The sequence below is a fragment of the Lonchura striata genome, chromosome 1 (genome assembly GCF_050655825.1).
Source record: "Lonchura striata isolate lonStrDom1 chromosome 1, ASM5065582v1, whole genome shotgun sequence".
In the NCBI taxonomy this organism is placed as follows: Eukaryota; Metazoa; Chordata; class Aves; order Passeriformes; family Estrildidae; genus Lonchura; species Lonchura striata.
In genome coordinates this window covers 15,756,205-15,777,493 of record NC_140703.1, presented here as the reverse complement: position 1 = coordinate 15,777,493, position 21,289 = coordinate 15,756,205, and the positions used below count along the sequence as shown (strand labels likewise).

At 41.9% G+C, this 21,289-nt stretch overlaps 1 protein-coding gene across 1 annotated transcript in view; it reads left to right on the top strand.

The window, feature by feature from the left end:
* PTGFRN (prostaglandin F2 receptor inhibitor) overlaps window positions 1-21,289 on the top strand; it is a 65,200-nt gene that overhangs the window by 1,134 nt on the left and 42,777 nt on the right. The window lies entirely within an intron of this gene.

The following is a 21,289-nucleotide window of genomic DNA, read 5'->3' as shown; positions in this document are numbered from 1 at the left end:
CATTCGATAGCTCTGTCTAGTAGTGTTTGACTGGCTTTGTGTCAGCTCTGGGCAGCAAGAAGGACATGAGCTGAGCAAGCGTGTCCCACAAGTCACTCCGCGTAGTTCAAGATTCAGAACACTTGATTAATTGCAGGTAGTAAGTGGGAGCCTTTTCCAGATTTCGGGTGGAAGGAGTAGCTAAACAGTGCCCCAGCCCCACACTGCCACCACTCTTCTTTAAACAAAACTCTGTTCACTGGCTTAGTTTGTGCTTGTACTTTTGACTTTGCTGTGACTTTTTTTTTTCCTTAAGTCTGCCAGAGCACTTTCCTCATTGTTTGGATGTTGAATCTTTCATAGCCAGGTCTGCAGAGCTGAGAGTTGCTGTTGAAAAGTCAGCTTCCTAAACCTGGTCTTGTCCCAGTCTTTTTCTTGAGGCTGCTTGCAGGCTATTGGGGCAGAGGGTGTTCTGTCTAGAAGATCCTACCAGACAAAAGTGTCCACTGTGCTTTCTCTTACTTGCAGCTGACGTTAGTCATCTCGTTTATCTTTACAATATAGGCATGCTGCCAGCTGGGGAAACAGTCATGAGCTGGAGAGCTCACCTTCAGTATTTTTGTTTAGAAACAGAAACGGGATAAGATTTTTCAAGAGGATGGTTTAATAGGACAAGCGGAAAATCAAGACTCTCAGATGCTCAAGGTCATGCAGCAAAAAGTAAAAACTATTAAGGGTGACGCACAACGGGAAAGTTGTTTCCTTCTTAATTCAAGATAAAATCATTAGAAGAACTTAAAAGTATGCATGCAGAGATATATGGCCGTTGTTCATGATCTGGTTTGTCTAGATGTTCTGAGTTGTCTCTTGGGGATTTTTTCTTTTTTTGGTTATTGGAATGATGCTTTTAAAATTGCAAGTGTTTTTGTGTGCAGACAAATCTCTGAACTGTAGTCTTATTTGTAGTGCGTGTTGTAGAGTGCCTATCTTCTGATACCATTACTTGGTCACTTCTGTGAAATATTCCAAAGGTTAAGAGGTTTGGAAAGTAGCCATTCTCTCACTCTGGGTGGGAGAAGTACGCTTCTGTGAACCATTTCTAGCAGCTCTTTAATGGAGAGATGGGTTGGAGCTTTTGCTGCAAGTATTGAGGAATTCTAGTGTAAGGGAGGTGGAGGGAAGGAGCTGAAGCATACACAAGTTTATCCCTTGTGAGTACTTAGACTTGACTGTTTTCTTCAGGTATTTACAAAATAATCCAGTAAAAGGATGCAAATGGCTGAAGTATTTGGCTGTGACGAATGAGAATGTTTTATCATCCTTTCTTTTTGATCCAGTACAGTTATAATCTGTTTGGTAAGGAGATTGTGGGATCCTGATACTAAAGCTTGATCTAGTCTCTCTTCTCTCCTCTGGTGTGGTTAGATCCTGAGAAAGGAGGGCATTTTGCTCTGTCTGTTTCATGTGTGATTTCACTCTGCAGCCAATCTACCTAATATCAACCTGTGAAATGCTCTGGAAACCAAACCATCTCTCCTAGGACAAGAACCAAGCCAAAAACCAAAACAAATATCTGATTGTTACCAGGGCTCAGACAGTAAAGTAAACAATAAGCATTCCACCTCCAGGATTTTTTTCCTGGTTCTTGTTTGAGGTTCGAGGTAATAATTTCAGTGGATCTGGAAAAAAATGTTTTTGTTAAAATGCTATGGGGCATTTTAAGTGAGGAGAGCATGTACTCAGTAGATCCTGGGGGAAAACCACTGATAATGGGTTTCCCAGAGATGGCCTTTTTCTTACTCACCTTTTAGACCTGTGTGGCACTCAGTGTCTGCTATGATGAAAGTCAGTTCCAGCATGCCAGAACCCCAGGAGCTGTGTGTTTAGATGAATGGAGTTGTTTCCTGCATCTCGTGTCTGAAATTATTTTTGTTTCTTTTCCTAAGAAGCTGCAACAATTAGTCATTTGAATCGAGGTTTAATTCAAACTCTGCAATAGAAGGCTTTTGGTAATTAGTGTAAGTTATTGTGATCGTGCACTTCAAGGAAAAGCACGCTTTAATCTTTTCCTGCATTTGCAGCTAAAGTGGGAGCATTAGAAAATGGGAGAGCCTCAAGGTTTAGGGCAGGGAGGCAATGAAAGGATGATTACCTACGGAGTGTTCAAGGTATGTTAGAGTGGAATCTGTTCCCTCTTCCCTTGCTGGTGCCTGCTCACCTGCGGGTGAGCCCAGGGCTGGCCCTGGTGGCTTTTGCCTGCCTGTTCTTGGAAGGAGACGGGCTCAGATCCTCACTGGTACTCAGAGAAGGCTTACAGCTAGACCTACCTATCTCTTGTGACTTAGGAGGTGGCTAAAAAGGCTTCCAAAGGGGAATTGCAGGCTGCTAAAGCACTAGAAGCACAAAGTGAGTTTTGGAACAGGGTTGGTGAGGCACTGAAGGGCAGGTGGTGTTGTTGAGGAGGAAGCGCTTTCCCTGTGGCTTTGTCATGCTGATGTATTTTCTTGGTGTGTAGGCAGCAGGAACATGTGGGGATCGAGGGGTGAGCAGTGTAGTGAGTGTTCCTTTACATCCTGTGTTCTTTAGGATTGACAGATGATTGCTTAGTCACCTTCTCCAGCTCTCTTGCATCTTGGTAGGTGCCTGTCTAGGGTTGCTTTTCAGGGAGTCTAGGTGCTTTTTCTGAAATTCTTCGACCTTGTTCCCCAGGTTTCTTGATGGCTCCATTTCAGCGTAGCAACAGCTTGCTCTCTTTAGGTAGCCTCTGTTGTATTTGGCTCTAATCCCCAAACTGAGGTATAAACCTGCCTGAACAGGATTTGAAGTAAGCAGTAGGGGTCATTTAAAAATGCAGCCACATGCTTGATTAGACGGGAATATGCTTAAGAAATAACATATATTATTCCGTCTAGTTATATAAACAAACATACAGGGACATTTGAGATTTCAGCTTTCACATTTAATGTATTCATGGGTTGATTTGTTTCTGTGTGGTTGTTTCTCCTTGTTGTGAGTTGAAGTTTTTTTTCCCCCATCTCCATAATCCTTGTCAAACACTAACTTGCAAAACAGAAATGTATATTTTTTTTAGAAGGGAAATGGGTACATATATGAATAAGGTATTTTTAGAAAGTGAGAATTTCAATTGTTTGGTTTTAGATGCCTTTCAGTGATATATTTTATGGTGTGTGAAGTTCTGTGTTTTAGAAGGAAGAGAAAGGGGACACATTGTCTGAAAACGTGATTTTTTTCAGATTATGTATAGAAGTTGATTGAAGGTTAAATTGGAAATAAAATGAGGAAGACATTACTAGCACGAGCTAGGTCAAAGTAGTGGTTATGTCAGTGTCTATAAAAGTGTCTAGTTTTCAAAAGAAAGATAATATTAGATGGAGTATAGAGTCAGTATGTATATTGTAATGCAAATAAAAATATCTATTTAATACCTTCCTTTTTATTTCTATTGAACATGATACCAGGCTTCTGATATTTGTTCTGCTTTCTCAGATCTGTGATAGTAAGTGATAGTCTTATAGACTTTAAAGTTTTACAGAGACCTGTGAGGTGAAATTGTCTAGGCATACCGATGTTTCCATTTCTGTCCAAGAATAATAAGCAGTTTCCAGCATGACCCCAGCTTCCTAACCTGCATAAGGTACCTCAAAACGAGATTGAACAAGGCAGGGAGAGACTGTCATAAGCAGGTTTGAAGTTGTTAGAATTTCCTGTTCCAAAGAAGAAATGAGCTTGCAGGGAGATACTAGCTTCTCAGTGGTTCTCAATTTTCCTTTTTTTTTTTTTTTTTTTCTTGTCAATTGATTCTCTAGATACCCTCAAATTTCAGTTGTCTTTCACATCTCAAATATCTACTGAGAGGAGGCTTTAAAAATAATGTGAAACTTTTATTACACCTTCTGTTTTGCAAGGGGCAAAGGTGTAAAATCAGTTTCAGACCAAACTGCTTTTGGATAAACTGACAGGCAGCTGGTAAGGTGCCAAAGGTCTTGAATGATGTCTTTCCAGATGATCAGCATATATAAAATAGGATAAGAAGCAAGACAGAAATTAAGGAACATAAATTTTCTTAGGTTTTTTGAGTTTCATATCAGAAGCTGGCATATTCATATACATGTAAGATGTAATAATTGTAAAGCATAACTGATTTCTTCTTAATGTCTGAGACAGAAACAAATTATTTTTTATTTATTTATTTTTTTCTCCCAATTCCTTCCAGATTTGGAAGTGGTTTCAAAGCTAGGTTTCCAGTGGAATCTGTAATCAACTTTGGCATTCTGTTCCGAGTTTAAAGTGAGTTAGGTAGAAGGTAGAACTGGTGTTGCTGAATGCCTTTTATGAGTCTTGGAAAAGTTATAAAGCAGTGTAGTTATGCTTGTAGATTTGAGTCCGTGTGACTGCCATGGGGACTGCTTGAAACCAGTGCTTGAGTATTGCAGTTGGTGCTCCTGTTCATTACCCTGGAGGAGGCAAATTGTGAGGAAAGAGGGGCTAAAGAAGCAGCCTGGGGAACAGTATCTGTTGTGTGCAGCAGTGGCAAAATACTGCTGCAGAAATATGAAGAATTGCTGAAGCAAGCTGAAGTATTTGACTAGTGATAATCTCTGCGGCCAGATGGAATTTGCATGGATGCTCTAAAGATCTGAACTGTTAGCTGAGCTGTGGGAAGAAGAGGTAAGAAAGGCAGAGAATCCTGGACAGGATTTCCTTTAAAAAAGAATCTGAGGGTGGTTTTTAGAATTAATTGACTTGTGAACTTCAGGAATGAGAACTAATTAAAGACTGGAGCTCCCAGGCAATCTGTCACAGCTGCCAATAAGCAGGGTTGGCAGCAATGCCTGTAGTATATCTGCGTGTTACTGTTTGTTATGAGTGCCATCTCTTAAATTGTTTATTATTATGCAGGACTTCAGGCATTCATGCTGAAATTTTCTGGGCTGGATGTCTACCACAGGTTGACTTTTTTTCCCCCAGGATACACTGCTCCCCTCGCTCTCTCTTTCCTTAAAATGCTCCAGTATTTCCAATAGTTACACTTGGGAAGGCAGCAGGGTAAATTCTTTTTTCCTTTTTCATTCTTGCAGGTTCTAGCTATTTCTTCCTTGTCACTCTTGAACCAATAATAATCTCAACTACCGAGTTTAGATGTTCTAGCACAACCATAGTTTAGAACAAGAACTGGAGATTTGACTGGAGTGTTAACTCTACATCAAGAATGTGGCTTTTGCTGTTCTTAGGAAAATGTCCAAATTTGGCCACGTTGTAGACTGGGAAAAGCATCAGTTTGTAAAAGCTTAATATGGAATTAGTCTCAGGTCCCCAGAGAAAGCATTCTGTCATTGCTTGTAAGGTATCAAAGGATTACAACTGCTGTTGGGGATGGAGAAATGGAGCCCTTGTTTTTATTCCAGTTTCAGACTTCTGTAAATGTGTGTGAAGGCCTTTTCCCCCACTCTCCTGCCCCCCACTTATGTTCTTTTTTTCTCTTCTTTTGCAAAATTGGCCAATGCTGGATTGATGTACTGGTCTGTGTGGCTCACTGATCAGAGCTGCTGTGAGAGTCTGCTGCTTGTAGCACACAAAGTATATGTATCATCTTTCTTATATGTAGCTTGGAAAAAAAAATCAATGTAAACTTTGTGTTGCTTTTAACTTTTGTTCTCTGGCTTCAGTTCTTCTCTCAGGCTTTTTTCCCAGGTATCCATCACCATTCTTTACTTCACACTGGCTGTAAAACAACTCCTGCTGCTGTAGCTGCTCTTATTCCACTCTTTCTGTTTAACAGGCTTGATTAGTCTGGACTTGCCTTTCTGCCTTCCTTAAAGACGTGGTTTAGCTGTGCTGCTCAGTGCTTGCTTCGTGACTGCAATCTGTGTGCTCTCATGCTCTTTGAGTCACTCTCTTCTCACCATATCGGTAGCCTCTGAAAAGAGTTTGGTGGAACTATTGCTGGGGATCGTGTTGGTTAGCAAGAGTCCAGTTCTGACAAAAAGCTGGCTCTGCTTAGGCTTGCCAGTCCTAAAAGGAATAATTGCCAGTGTAAAGGACTTGGTTTCCGTGCATGTCGCACTGCTGGCTCCGAGTGCAGAGGTTTAGCGTGGCGTTTCGGTCGGCCTTTGATGCAGTGTGGCTGTGGGGAATCTTTGAGCGGGCTGTAACGCATTGTTCTCCTACACGCATTAAAATGATTGTTGCGAGAGAGGCATCCACAGGGACCTCTGCCAGCTCCTTATTGATGTGTGCAGTTTCATCTATTGACACGCTACCCTTCATTATTACACAGTGAATCCTGTGGCAGTGGAATTTGCTATTAAATCTGACCCGCAGAAGAGAATTGGCAGAAGCTGCTTTAAAAGCAGTGTGACCCCTGCATTTGCAAAGAATAGCTTCTAAATATGAAACAGATGTTGAATTGATGGAGGATGCTTCCTAGGTTTTCAGGGTACCAAACATACTCATTTGGAGCAGAAATTCAGAATTGGCTTGATTTGTGAATGGTAATTTAAGTTTCAGTACCCATTTTCCTCCTCAGAAATGCATGTCTAATCAGTACATGTATTTGTGCTTGAATGCAGCTTGTAATAGTGAGGTGAAAATAGGCAATTGTTTGTTAATGGAAAATGTTAGAATAAGCAGTGAGGTGTTAGTCTTTCTGTCTGAACTCTAATCCTCTTCCTAGAGGGTAGGAGAGGTGATGTATCTTCCTTTGCCTTTGCCACAGACTATTTTGTGCTTTCACAGCACTGCCCGTAATATTTACCCAGATAACATCCACCTTCCCCCAAAAGAGAAGTTATGTTGTTTATAAGCCCAGCAACACAGTGTGTGTTGGGGGTTGGTGTCAGTGGATGGTGTTTGTCTCTGTGAAGAGCCTTTATGGTGTCTGTGCAGTGTTCTTGCTCCCATCCAGTTCATACGGAGGCTTAAATTAATGCTGCGTAAGAAGTGTATCACATCAGCCTTGTTCCTGTTTGATCTTAAGGCTTGGTTCTAAGACAAGGCATGCTGTACCTTTTGGCAAACAGAGCTTAAGTGCTTGGAGGTGGCCTTATCAGTGAGAAAATAAAGAGCATGACAGCTTATTGGAGACAAAATCATTCGGTGTTTCGAAGTAGGAAGTAACATAAGGATGGGTCTTCCCTGTCTTATCATGAAGCAGGGCTGAATGGTCACTAAAGCCATTGACTAAGCCCTGTCTGCTGGCAACTCTACTGATGGGCACCTGTCAATACTTGCAAAGCTGCTGACATCCCTCGGTCTGTGGGTTTATCTACTAAAAAAAAAGTTGAGAAAATAGCATGTATACCCTGGAGTTACTGGGCACAGAAGTGTGGATGTTGCTTGAAATTAGAAGTGGGAGAAGGAAGGGGAGGAGAGATAACTGGAGCAGGGCATGCTTTCCACAGAGAAAGGGAAGTGGGGGAATAGCTTGTTTAAAATGGAAGAATTAGTTAAAGGTATGTCTGCATGAGATGGTGGTGCTGGGGCAGTTATTACCACAAAACATCCTTGGTAAAAAACTGCTGGTTTCTCAAAGCTCTGCAGTTGAATCTTGACATACTTTGGTTTTCTAAGCAAAGTTTTCTGCTCACCACTGGCAGGTAAATGGAATATCTAATTGTAGACTCCTGCAGAGTTTAAAACAAGTACTGAAGTGTGATGCATGTGGCTGCAGGGTATGCTGTGGCATCTGAGTTGTTGCTGGTGTCTGCCTTTTAAGTCTGAAAGGGAGGGTTGAGGGGGAGGCTGCAGTACTGTGAATAGAGTTACTGGGTGGGGATGTCCTTCCAAAATAGCTGAAGAACAAACGAGACTTCACATAGAGTACCCTTGTTCCTGCTTAGGACCAGAGTCCGCAGAGCATGTGCATGATCCAGACTTTGCCTTGTGAACCCCTAAGGATCAACAGAGATAGGCCAAACCTATTTAGAAAGTAGCTGTTAAAGGTAGTTTGAAGTATTTTTCACTGATCCCCGTCTTGATGTGAGCTGTCAGCTTTTAGTTTGTATGTATATAGAGAGATTTTTCACCCTCTCTGATGCTATAGGGAGACACTTAAACCTCTCTGTGCATCTGGGCAAGGGTAGTAACCTACAGATGGGTGCAGAGCAGTGCATGAGGCACTTCTGTACTCAAACTAGTAAGGTGGGTCCTTTCCTTGCTTTAACAATTCCTACCCTAGAATAAGAAATGAGTCCCTTTACCTGGACTTTGATGGAACATGCATTTGTCATCAAACTAATGTGCTGCCTTTCTTCTGTATTTTCTTTTTTTGGTTACACTTCTGATATTGGTGCATTGGGGTGAGAACACACTTTGCATGTGTGGGTTTGGCCCAAGTCCAGCGTGAGTTCTGCTCTCACATGAGTGACAGTCTGGGCTCAGCACTAATCCTCCAGTGTCAGGGTTGCCTTGTTACTGTGAGATCTTGATTGCAGTCCAAAGCAGGGCTTTGGTCAGGTGACTCTCATGAGTACACTGACATTTCTTGGAATTAAAACTCTGCAACCAAGGTTGGCTCCTCAGTGAGCTCGGAACCCGGTTTCTGATACAAAACAGATATGTGCTGGCTGTGGCTGACACATGCACAGGGAGGGACAGGCCTGTCTGCCCTGGCTCTGACTGTTTTGTTTGCATGGGTGAGTGAAGAACTTCGACCTTCAAAGTTATTTGAATGCTTCTTGGCACTAGTTAACACCACCACTTCCTTCTGCCCCTCCCCAGCAATTTCTGTTTTCATATGCATTAGAAACTTGAAAGGCTCATGAAGTGACATTTGTTTTCAATACATGAAGCCCAAGGAGATTTTTAACTTATGGTAATTAATGCCCTACCTGTAAGACCTCTGTATAGTCCTGAATGTATGTCACCAGATGATGACAGGAAATTATTGTTTCCGTGTCTTTGCGAGATCTCTGAATTCCTCACAAGCAATTTCATGTACCTTTCTCTTGTAATTTGATATATAAATTGCTCCTGGTATATTTACCATGTTTCAGACAGATCTTCAGTACTTCTTCAGAGGCAGTGATGTGACTGGGTAAGTCAGGCTGGGTTTGGACTCTCTCTAAAGATGTGAAAAGGGGAGCAAGCATGTCTTGCCTGTGTTCTTGTTGTGCTGTGGCATTTTTGGAGACACCTGGTTCATGCAATGAGCGTAGCTTGGAAGGTTGGTGGGAGCTTCTGGGGACCTGTGGGTCTGTTTCAGCATCCTCTGCTACAGGAGCCTGAGACTATCTCCTAACTAGCCTGCCCGTACTGAGAAGGTTTTGCTTTTCCGTGGAAAAGATGGCATGTGTGCTTTGTATTGAAGTAGATGAAGGGCAGTGAGTTCCTGCTGGGAAACCTGAATAGCACTTGGACAGAATTCTGCTCATCTGGTGGTATATATTGTTGGCATTCTTAGGAGAGGAGAATCTCTCTCCTGCCCTCTTTCACAACATCTGTTTCTGTGCATGAAGTCATCTTTTGCCTGCCTTTTTTTCTTCCATTTGAATCCACTTCTACCACAATAGTCTTCTTTGCAGCCTCAGAAGTGTGAATGCCAGCAAGGATTTTGTCAGGTCATCTTGGGTATTTTGTTCTGCAGGAAAGTCAGTGTGAGTAGAAGCATTGGAGTGTACACTTGTGATGGGCAGAACTGTGAGAGGCTGTGGGACGTGAGCTGAGCTGTGTTTGAGCTCATTGAGGCAGAATGATAGCAAAAGTGTAACAGTAGAGGATTTTTTTTCTATAAGATCTTGGTGCTTGTGAAAGTTAACAGAAGTTTCTTACTGTATCTGTTTCAGAAAAAGGACATGTATGCCATCTCTTGTCACTGTAACAGCTGGTCTAATGAAAGCTCTCTAAAGAATATTGCCTTGTATTACTCTGGTAACATAAATACTGCTACTCTGCTACACAGTTATTCGGTGACTTGTAATTTTGAAGCTCCTGTCACAAGTCCCAAGTAATAATAAAACTGGAGTTTAAAACTGAATGAGCTCTAAAAATGAAATAGTTGGCAGAACATTCATTGAATTTATGGTGGAGGTCATGTAGGAATTCCACTGTCCATTTCTGTATTCCCCCTCCTTAGCATCATCTACTTCTGATAGTTACAGAATTTCTTTTTGTTGCGGTAGAAACTAATGGGAAGTAGGGCTATGAAGATGGTGAAAGGACTGACGAGGAAGCTGTAGAAGGGCAGCTGAGGTCACTTTTCTGTTCAGCCTGGAGAAGAGGACACTGAGGGGGGACCTCATTGTGGTCTTCAACACCCTCATGAGGGGAAGAGGAGAGGCAGGCACCGCTCTCTGCACTCTGTGACCAGTGACAGGACCCAGGAGAATGGCCTGAAGGTGTCAGGGGGTTTAGGTTGGATACTGGGAAAAGGCTTTTCACCCAGGGGGTGGTTGGGAAGCGGCTCCCCATGGAAGTGGTCCCAGTGCCAAGACTCACAGAGTTCAAGAAGTGTTTGGACACTGCTCTCAGGCACATGGTGTGACTCCTGGGGTGTCCTGCCTAGGGCCAGGACAAGGACTTGGTGATCCTCATGTGTCCTTTCCCACCTGGGACACTGCGACTCTGTGAGTTTTCTTTCCTTGTCCTTTGACATTTTTGGCATTTAAGGATGAAATAGGAACAAACATTTAACTGACTGACATCCAGGCTTAGCAGGAGCCTGTGAAGTTAGGTTGTTAAAGTCTCTTCTCTTTTACTGACAGAAACTAGGGAGCCTCATTTTAAGCTTTTCTTGCAGGATGTTTCTTGTAACCCCAGTACTACTTCTTGGACTTAGACTGACTGTGATAACTGCAATTGAACATTCAACTCTTGTGCATTTCCATAAAAAATACATAAATCCTGAAACAGTACACAGTAGTGATGTTAAATTTGTTATTGGCTTCTAGTGTTGACATTCAAGGATGCAGCTTTTGCCTCTGCTGTTGTTTCAGGCTCTCTGCAGATAACTTACAGCTTTGGCTTACAATACTCTGGGTAGGTTTCACTCAAAGTTTGAGCTGTATAAATGTGTGTCCTTCCTGCAGAAAATAGGGTTCTGCTTATTGAGTTCTGCTGCTTAACAGATGCTTTTTTCAGGGATAACCAGTTGACTGACCATGGCTGTGACTCTTCCCTAACAGTCAGCTGTGTACATACCTTTTCTTAAAGCCAGTATCAGCTAGGAGTAAGAAGTGGTTTTGATGATTTACAGCACCATGCCCAAGAGCTTTCTCTTCCCAGAGAATTTGTAATCTGAATAATGTGATGTGAGTACATCTTTGTTAGATTTGTAAACTCACATAATGATTAGAAGGGAAGAATGCATCTGCCAGGTGGATTAATGAAGATGGTTCTTTTCATCAGTAGAGAGATTTTTTCAATAGGATCTCAGAGAATTCTGGGAGAACTCACTGATTGTACTGAGCAATTGTAGGTGATGGACAGACAGTGAATTTCTTGCATTGAATTGCTAAGAGATGAAAGTGAAGTTTGAGCAGGGTAGGCAGAAATATGAATACCTTAAAACTGCCCGGGGAAGATAATTACTCAAATATTAAACAGTTGTGTTTTTTTTAAAACATAATTCTCCATGGTAAAGAGGATATCCTTTTACAATAAAGGCAAAGAGTGCTGCTTTTCCATCTAGGGACAGACTGGACTTCTTTACTTTAAGACTTGCTGGCAATCCCTTGTCCAAGGCTTGCTTATTCTTTGTGAAAGGAGTAAAGATCTTGAAATAATCTGTGTTTTGTCTGGGGAAAGGCAAAACATGATCTAGTTGTGTGCTTTGTGCCCTGCATTTTGACTCCAGGTAGCTTAGGCTATAAAACTACAGACAGCCGAGGCATTTGTAGGCTACTCCTACATTCCATTAAGGCAGGTGCTCTTCTGCTTGAATTCTTTGAAACATCATCATTTGGTGTTGTGAATTTGAACAGGTTTAAGCTCCTGGGAGATGCTCTTCAGCTTATTAATCTCAAAAAACCTGCTATTTTTTTCTGAAAAATTAAGTGGGTAGGCAGGAGAAGAGAGCAGACTTGTATAGTTAACTAGAGCCTTGTAAATTCTGTGTGTGCCTTCTATTTAGATCTTCACTAGCAACAGGAGTGCCTTTTAGGCACTTTGTTATTTTCTTGTAACAGTAGTAATACTGATTGCTCTCTAATAATAAACAAATTTTCTGTAGGATAGTGGTGCTGTTAGCATGACTTATGACTGTCATTCCAGCAAGACAGAAACCCAGTTGGTTATGTGGTATTGTAAAATAAAAATTGAGCAGGGCGTGTAAGTAGTACTTACAAGTGTAATGTGTGAATTTATAAACAGTGAAGAAATTAAAAGGGAAATAAATAGTTTTGTTGTACTTATTTATGAAAGGCTTGTCAGGCTTATTGTTATGTATTGCTGACATTGGAGATGGCTAGGTGCAGACTTGGGAGGAGGATACTTTATTTTTAAACCATCCATTGAGAAATCTGAGTACATGTATAATACCATCCTTCTTTCTGAACATTACTGAAGGCATAACTCCTTTTCTTTTGCCCAAGGGGGCTCAGAGATAGCGCTGACTTTTTAAACAATGCTATCTTTCCAGATATTATCATGAAGTATACGAGTAAGGAGAAATTCTTGGTGCTGCAGAGAATTCAGTCTCTTACTTTCTTATCTTTTTATTTGGGTTTTTTAAATTTGTTTGTTGTTTTGGGTTTTTTGGTGAGCAGGTCTCTTTGGCTTGGCATGGCTTCCAGCATGTGTTCCGACACAGGGATCAAGGCTTGCTCTGCTCGTTGCACAGGAGTGTTCCATGCTTTGGTTTTGTGGGCCCAGTGAGAAGTACCTGTGGGGAGCATGGGCTCTTTGCCCTCAAGGGAAGGGGACAATTCAGAGATACCTGTTCACTAGAAATTCCAGAGGTACTTAAAAACTGCTACTAAGGCTCTTCCCTCATGCTTTAAAAGCATGGACTGCTAATGCCAGTGTTTGTGGCCAAATCCATCTACAGCTCTCCAGGTGAATTTTAGCACCCTTGACTTTCTGAATTGGTGGTGTACTTTCCCCTTTTGTTCTTACAGTGTCAGACGGCTACTAGACATAATTTCAAATGATATTCATTAATTTTGTTTGCATCAACACACAGGGGTTGGTGGAGACTCCTGTGGCTTAGTCAGCACTGCACTGTTGCTTTTGCAATGTGTGCTTGAGGTGTTGTCTGTAGTTGTCGTGCCACACGTGCACCAGTGCAGGATCCACAAAATGGCTGGCATGCTGTCCATTGGGATGCAGTCTTTTGTTCTGCTGAACAATGTACTTTGGGACAGAACTGTTCTTCCCAACGCAGCAAATGTGAGGATGCCTGGGGTGCATGCAATCTGCTGTCTGTTTCAGTGTAAGCTGCTTATAAGCGTTAGTTACCACATAATTTCAGCATATCCCGTTTCACCCAGATATTAACAGCTACTTATTTTGTGCGTAGGTTGTCTTGTTAAATAGTGTAACCTAGAATAGTTCTGCATGGAGACTGGAGCAGAAAAGAAACAATTAAGTGTTTTCCCTCTGGGTGTCTTTCAAAAATTGTATTCTCCTCCTCCTGCTACTTTAATGTCATGTTGGTTCTCTACCCGCCTTTCACTCTTGTTTCATGCTCAAAAGGATTCCCTCACTTCTGATTTTGGAGTTATTTGAAAATTTTGTGTTCTTTAATTCTTTTTTTTGTCTCTGTTCTCACTGCTGGGCCCAGCCTAGGCTCCACTGAGGAGCAGCAGTGACAAAAGGGTAGTGCCTCCAAGCTCCTGCTTCCTGAGGCTGTGGAAGAGAGGGGAAGGCTGACACCAAAGACATATTTAGCCTCAGGTCTTGCCTCTGACAGTGGCCACGAGTGGAAGCCTAGGGGACAGTGATCATATTCATGATCATGTGTAGCTTGGAAGCTTCCTAAATTAGAGGTGGTATCCTCACAGAATAATAGGATGGTTTGGGTTGGAAGGGACCTTACAGATCATCTAGTTCCATCACCCCTGCCATGGAGAGGAACACTTTCCACTGGGCCAGGTTGCTCAGAGCTCCATCCAACCTGGCCTTAAGGTCCTTAACCTTGGCTAATTCCTCCAAGTATTTGCTGGCTCATGGGTGTTGCATTTGGCTACCTCTGAAGCTGGTTTCTGAAATGTTCTGGGTGTTGGCACCTATTAGCTAATCTTGTTGTGTTCCCTTTCTTTTATCACCTCTGCTATTGACTGTCCAATGCATAGCATGTCAATGACAGCAGCCATGTGTCTACTTAAGAGAGATACATTTCTTGAAAGCAGGAGTAACAGGAAGCTTTTTAAGATGTGTATTTGGGCATGCTTAAGTGAAAGTGGGTAGCTGAAGGCTGAACCCCAAACTTTGCTAAGGCTCCAAGTGATGCTATGCTGTGTTAGTCTTTTATTACATGTGGGGTTTTTGTTGTCTAATGGCATCAAATTCTCCCCAGAAGCTTAAATGTGTGTGACATTCTGCAGTGCTACCTGTTCCTGTGTGTACCAAGGAGGCTCTTCAGGACTGATTGTTGAGACAAAAGAAGATACTGCAGCAAATGCTGCAAGTTAATCAAAGCAGATAACAGTGATAACTTGCTGGCATATAATCTAAAGGGAGAAAGGACTTTAAATTTGTGATGGGGAACGTGAAAAGACTGCTGGGCTTCTTCAGCCAGGTGCTGAATTGATGAACCTTGCTATTCTGCTACTGGAGGTAACAAGACCTCTGCATTGAATTCAGGGCAGGGTTTTCAGAGGTGATAGAAGGCTTGGGACTGTGAGCCTGGAACTTTAGAGAGGAGGCTTGGTTCCCCAGGAGATTAATGCTCAGGCATTTTTGAACCTCTTCATTTCAAGAACTACCTAACTTTGGTCACACAAGAGCAGAGTGCTTATTTTTTCTTTTTTTTTTTTTTTTTTTTTTTTTTCCTTACTCTGTAAGTCACAAGTAGAAATGTTTGTTTTTCTCCAGGATTGGGTAATTTGGAGTGGAATTTCACCAGGTGCTTGCTCAATGCTTTGCTGGTTTCTGGATCTATTTTGTGTTGCCCACATGCACATACCTGCCCACCTGTTCCAGAAAGTCTCTTCTTCTGTCCAGTAAAATTAATCTTCCAGGAAATTAAACAGCAGCCACATGCAATACTGTTTCCTTTCACGTGTGAGAACAGCTTTCTAGAGGTAAGATTCAGGGCCACAGACAGCTAATTACACAGCTAATTTGCCTTCAAGCTCTTGGAGGCACTGAATGCCAGGAAATTTTTGACTCTTGCATGATTTTTTTTTTTTTTTTTGAAATTTTGGCTGTTAAATTTGTTGAGCAGGCATAAGTGATGCTGCAAAGTGTGGGTGGATTTCAAATTCTGGCCACATGTGTTCATGGCTTTAGCTCACATCTGTGATTTAGGGAGAAGCTTCTATTTCCACACTGAATTTGAAATGTGAACAGTCCTTTAAGCATCCTTTATGAGCACACAGGTTCCATCTTCATTATCATTTTGGTTGTCGAAGACTGAATTTCTGAGGTGAGTCCCAGCTTCTGCACTTTGCTTTTTCCTAGGAAGCAGTCTGAGTGTGCAGTTAGTATTTCTTGGGATGTAACTGACCCAGAAGTGTCACTCCAGGAACATATCTGCTGTGCTTCAGGTGTCTTGGATCTTTGGTACACTGGAACACCCCCCCCCCGACCCCAACAAAGATGCAGTGTGATTTTTGGGGGCTTAGCATCAGCTGCCCTCTGTAACCTTTTCTCTTTTAAAGACTGTGCTAGTGCCAAAGCAGAAAGTTGTGCTAGTCTTAATTTTGTCTGTGATGCAGATTTTTTTTTTCTATTTAAATATTAGTGATGTAAATAAGGAGGCCATCTTGAGTTCTGTCTACTAGCCTAAAACTTTATTCTGAATTTTCAGGAGTCTTAATGAAGCCAGCAATATTGATTTGAATGCTGTTTGTGAGCCTTTTTCCTGTGTTTCCAGAAGTGTCTTGTGTTGGTATTTGTCCCTTTCAAATAATGAAGAGTGCTGTGGCATGCCTGTTTTAAAAGCCAGCTGTTTTGCAGACCCATCTGGGGGTAATTTTATTTAACAGTCTGTGTGGGAGTTGCACAGAGACCTTGACTGGAATCCCTGTGTGCCTTCTAGATGTTGTTTTATGTCCCTGACCTCTCATCTTTTTTCTTATCCAGACCTCTTTTCTTCTCTTGCTCCTACTGAACTGCTGACCCTCTGCTTTGGAAGAGAGAAATGATTCTGTAATGGAAAATATCTCTTCCTGAAATGGGTAATTTCATGTGTCTCCTTTTTTTTTTTTTAATGCTACAGATGAGACTACCTATCTTTTCTGGGACAAGAGAATCTCTCATTGTCTCTCCCATAGCAAATAATAAAAGCTCAGCAGCATCAAGTACGTAAATACCTTGCAGTCCTGTTCTCAATTACAGAATTAGTTATGTAAATCTTGTCTTAAAGGAGGAAGAGCCCTGATGTCTCTTAAATCATACTCTGTGTGCACACATTCGTGCAATTCCTTGTTGTCCAGGAGAAAAATACCATGCAGGCTCCACAGAGATTAACATACTAAACACTGTTGCTCTGCATGACCTGAAATTAGCTTTTGGGTGCTAATTGGATCTGTAGGCTTTGAGAGAAGGGCTTGGAAAACACTGACCTCCATTTTTCCAGGTTTCAGGCAGTGTGGATACAATGGCTGTGTAGGGGCCCAAGTGAAGTCCTCTGGGGGCACCAGTTGCTAGAGCACAAGTTAGGGAACTGTTCTCTGTTGGCTTGTGTCATCTTTGTCTGGCTGTACATATCTTTGCATTCATCTTTATGTAAAGAAACTGTGATACAGTGAGCACAAAGCCTGAAAACATGAATGGCTGTTATCTGTTCATAGCTGATCCTGGTTTTTAAATTTGGTTTAGTTGGTTAATCTGTCCAAGTAGATCTGCTGCAAAAAGACCTGGCAAAAGCTGTGCTACTGCACTTACCTACACGGTCCTACAAGGCACAGGCACTCATTTCCATGCCATAATACCCATTCTGTGTGCATCTGCTGTTGGCATTTTTAATGTGGCTGCTTGCTTGGAGATTATTTACGGTGAAGATGAGACAGTTAGAAAATTAAATTACAGGCAAAAAGGATTGCTCTAAAACACTGAGCTCCATCCCCCGGCTGGCTCCTGTGGCTGCAAATCAGTTGTCAAGCGTGCAGCCAAGGTGGGCCAGTGCCATATGCTGCCTTGTTCAGCAGTTCCAGCAGCCTGGCTGCCCAGCCACCTCGTTCCATAATCTCTCACAACAGCAGATGCAGGCAGAGTGAAGCTGCCCTTCAGGATCCCAACTGGAGAGCCTGGGAGCCCAAGTGTGTGTGTGTTGTGTTATTTGGAGTTGTGGCTGCTAACTTCTGTGCTGGGCTCTGTTGCTTCTTTTGCTGAAGCCTCCAGGATGCCTTTGCTCGTCCGGTGCAATACTTGTTAGGAAATGAGTGCCTGTGTGTGGAGATTTGAAGTGAACCCCAAAATAATTCTTGGAGAGGTGGAGGTTAAGATTAGTAATATCAGGATTATGAAAGTATTTGGCTTTTTAAATTTCATTTCCAAATCCCCTTTAGATTTAACTTGGCTTTAGACAGGACCTTGTCTGGTTTGAGTGGGGTGTTGGGTTAAATTGCAGTGGACAAATGCCACCAAATTTAAGCAGGCAAAGAACACATAAAATCGCCACCAAAAACCTCCTGCAGCCTGCCCCCCTTCATCCCAAACACCAAATAAAAAGCTCACGTCTAAAAGCAAGGCAAAACAATCACTCAAGAAAACCACCCTCCCCCGCAAAAAAAACCCCTCCAAATACTGGTTTGTGCTTTTTTTGCTTTACTTTTTGGTTTTGATATAATTGTTAAGGAAAAGACTTCACGTTGGTTTCAGCACTTCTTATATTTGTTAGCATTTTTAAAGTTTGTGGTTTTGGTTTTTTTTTGGTATATTACCTGGCTTTAAAGATGACTTGGAAAACAAATGATTACTTCATGCTAATGAAAATCTGCTTTCTGCTCTGGGAGAAAAAAACGGTGATGATAATGGAAATTATTCTGGTGAGAGAAGGGAGTGTTTCAGGATTTCCTTTAAAATGTATATATATAATATGAATTACAGATTTGTGAAACACATGGATATTGCTATTCGCACATCTTTTAAAAAAGTCTTTTGACAAATGCTCTGTTTAGCTTTCCAGCTTTATCAGCTCTGTTATGTGCTATGTCCTGTTGAAAGACATGCTGGTAAAAAATGTAGTAGCTTATAGAGTTTTAATGTGATCTTTCTAGGATTTAGATTTTTTTTTGTCTTAGATTTCACTCAATATATGATTTTTAGCTAATGTAGATGCAGATTTAGAGATTAGCTATTCCGATTGTTTACTCTAATTAAATCCCCCAAAAGTTCTGTTTAATCTTAGTGGTGTGCTGCATTCCATACAGAGCAAAGAAAATGGTTTGTCTCTGCCCAGAGGAAATTGCAGTATAGAACAAATGGATTTGGACTGCTCTGCTCAGTTCCAACTGCTTTGGGAAAGATTTAAGATAAGAGATAAGTGCAAATTAATGATGTTGCAGAACAGCACTGATTTTAATTCTGTATATTCCAGTTTGGGTACTTTTGAAAAATACTGCTCTTGCTCAAGTTGGCATTAGTAGTAGGTATTTGTTAACCTGTGTCCTTCCTCCCCACTAAAGGAAATGTGAAGATACTGTAGATACAGCATTTCTGGAAATATTTGCAGCCTGGTTTCTAACTATGCTCTTAAGCCTTGACTTGTGGGCTTTACTGCTTTGTCAACTGTTTTCTTTAGAATGCAACACACTGAACTTCTCCTCTGCAACACAAATTGCTTCTGAGGAAGAACAAGAGAAAATCACCTGTCTTGTGTGGCAGTCTAAATACCACTTCCAGAATACCTGGACTTTTTGGGTCAGATGTCACCAGGTAACCTAAATGGGCTGCTCTGTCAGAGTAGGATAAAAATGGAGATCTGTGAGACAATTTGGAGGACAGTAAATGAAGGCCATTAGCAGGGCCAGGTTTGTCTGGTGAGACCCAGGAATAAGTGGCATGATAATTCTGGCATTTCATGGGTTTTTTTTTCCCATCCCCTTTCTCTTTTGCTCCCAGATGGATTTTAGAGACTTGTCAGAAGTAGTTCTTAGATACAGCTTTTTAACTTGAACTGTCAGTCAGTGATAGGGAAAGGGAATAGAGATTACATGTGATGGCATTGTTTGACATCCAGGGAATCTAAAACATGATCTTTAGTGTTATCTTTACCTGCTAGGTGGTTTGGTGGTTGGTGTTTTTTGGGTTTCTTTCTTTGGCTTTTTTTTTTTTTTTTTGGACTGGTGGTACCACAGTTCTCTCTGCCTGTCAAGAACTCTGTTTTACAAGGTAGCCTCCTGTTTTGCACTCCTGGGAAAGGTTTGTAGGGCTTTTCCTTTCCCTTCTGCCTGCCATGTGCCTTAGTTTACCTTTCAAGAGCAAACCTCTCCCCTTGGCTGGGAATCAGTGGTGTAGAGAGGGATCTGTGCTGTCTGCAGCCAGTGGTACTGTTTGAAACTCTATTTGCACATGCAACCTGCCTTCTGCCTTACAGCTTCCACTGCAGTTTAATGGTCTCTTCTCCTTGTACTGTAGGATAAGTAATCCACATAAGCATTTGCAGCAAATTCCTCTAGCTTGTTTTGGCGCAGGATTGAGATGGGTGATGTGCTGGAGTGAAGATGCCAGTCAGCTTCTCTTCAAAAGAGAGGAGCTGTACAAGTGACCAGTGCTTCATTCCCAAAAGCCCAAGATGGCAGGAGAGGCAATGCTGCCTGTTGCAGATGCCTTAGGAGAGAGACAGAATGTGGCTTTCATTTTTATGAGATGGTTCAGTGATTTTTATTTTTTTTTTCCAAAATTAATCTTTTTGGGCAGTGATCAGATGAACTGCTGACTATGTGCTGTGATACGGTGTAATTCATCTGGTGAAGTCTTGTTCTCTTATGTTCCTGTCTTTTTAGACAGTAAGGCCTTCTGACTGCTGTCAGGGCTGGAACTCCTTTCTTGGAGAAAGGCTGAGAGAATTGGGGGTGTTAAGTCTGGAGAAGAGGGGACTCCAGGGAGATCATATTGTGGCCTTTCAGTTCTTAAAGGGGGCTTGTAAGAAAGATGGAGAGAGACATTTGGCCAAGGCATATAGTGATAGGACAAGGGATAATGGCTTTAAACTGAAAGAGGGCAGGGTTTGATTAGATATTAAGAAGAAATTCTTTATGATGAGGGTGGGAAGACACTGGAGCAGGTTGTCCAGAAAAGCTGTGGATGTCCCATTATTTGAAATGTTCAAGGTCAGGTTGGCTGAAACTTCCAGCACCTTGGTCTAGTGCAACATGTCCCTGCCCATGTCAGGGTGTTGGAACTAGATGATCTTTCAAAGTCCATTCCAGCCCAAACCATTCTGTGGTTCTTTGATAACTGAGAACTCTGCCCTAGTGAAAGCCTCATGATTTGTTTAGGTGCTTTTGTAATCCCATGGCTTGGTGGCAGAGGGTGAGGAGATGAGTGGTGAAGAAAGAAGGTTGTTCCTGTGCTGCAAAGTTAACATTCACGTGCTTTCATGTGAATGTTAGTCCACATGGTATATACATGGAGTTAGGTTGGGAAGGTACTTGCTTTTTCTCCCTGTGCTGGAGATGTGGCTTCTCTGAGATCTCAGATGGTATGGAGATAAGAGCAATCCAGCAGCCTTGCAGTTTGATAGCTTTTCTGAGGCTCCACTTAAGATGCAGTATGCGTTTCTTCATCCTGATAGAGATAATGGGTTTTAAGCAATTACACCCAGGCTAATTCCTTTGGATAAGAGCTCTACATTATCTAAAAAAAGAATCCTAGCCGCCTGGGAAAGAACAATGTAAATGTCTCTCTCACAGACTCTTTCATTTGCTCTTCTCTGATATCTTCAGATGATAGGCTGGAGATCTTTCAAGCCATAAAAATCTATCAGACTTTTTAGGTAAAGGAGTACTGCAGAGAGGTGTAACACGACTGTTTTCTTGCAAGGTATGGAGGGAGCCCTGTGTGCCTCAGATGATCCCAGGCTAGTGTGGTGATTACAGCTTTGACATAAAGAATCAAATTTGGTCTCTTTTAAGGAGCCCCTTGTTTCTTCCTTGTGAAGGCTGGCTGGTTGTAAAGTCTGGGTTCCTTCTGCTGGTTAAGGCAATCTGAATTTTGTAATTTGGAAAGAATAGGAATAGCCTAC